Below are 258 nucleotides of genomic sequence, written 5' to 3'. Positions count from 1 at the left end.
GGTGTCAGAGTTGGTAAAAAGGTTGGAAAGTAGAAGTATGTCTGACATCCACCTTGTAGGAATCAGCCTTAAGTTGATCTTGATTCTCTTCCTTCCTCCTGAAGTTAGGAGAGATCTGACACCACCATATTTCTTTTTTTCTTTCTTTCTTTTTTTTTATGATTTTTTTTTTTTATTTTATTTTGATTTGGGTGAAGATTTACAGAGCAAATTCACTTTTCGCAAACAGACTAATTAAAATATAGCATAAATGTATAC

Source organism: Orycteropus afer, unplaced genomic scaffold (assembly GCF_000298275.1).
Source record: "Orycteropus afer afer isolate SDZICR_OR568_19922 unplaced genomic scaffold, OryAfe1.0 scaffold00394, whole genome shotgun sequence".
Lineage (NCBI taxonomy): Eukaryota > Metazoa > Chordata > Mammalia > Tubulidentata > Orycteropodidae > Orycteropus > Orycteropus afer.
Note: the sequence above shows the minus strand (reverse complement) of the source record.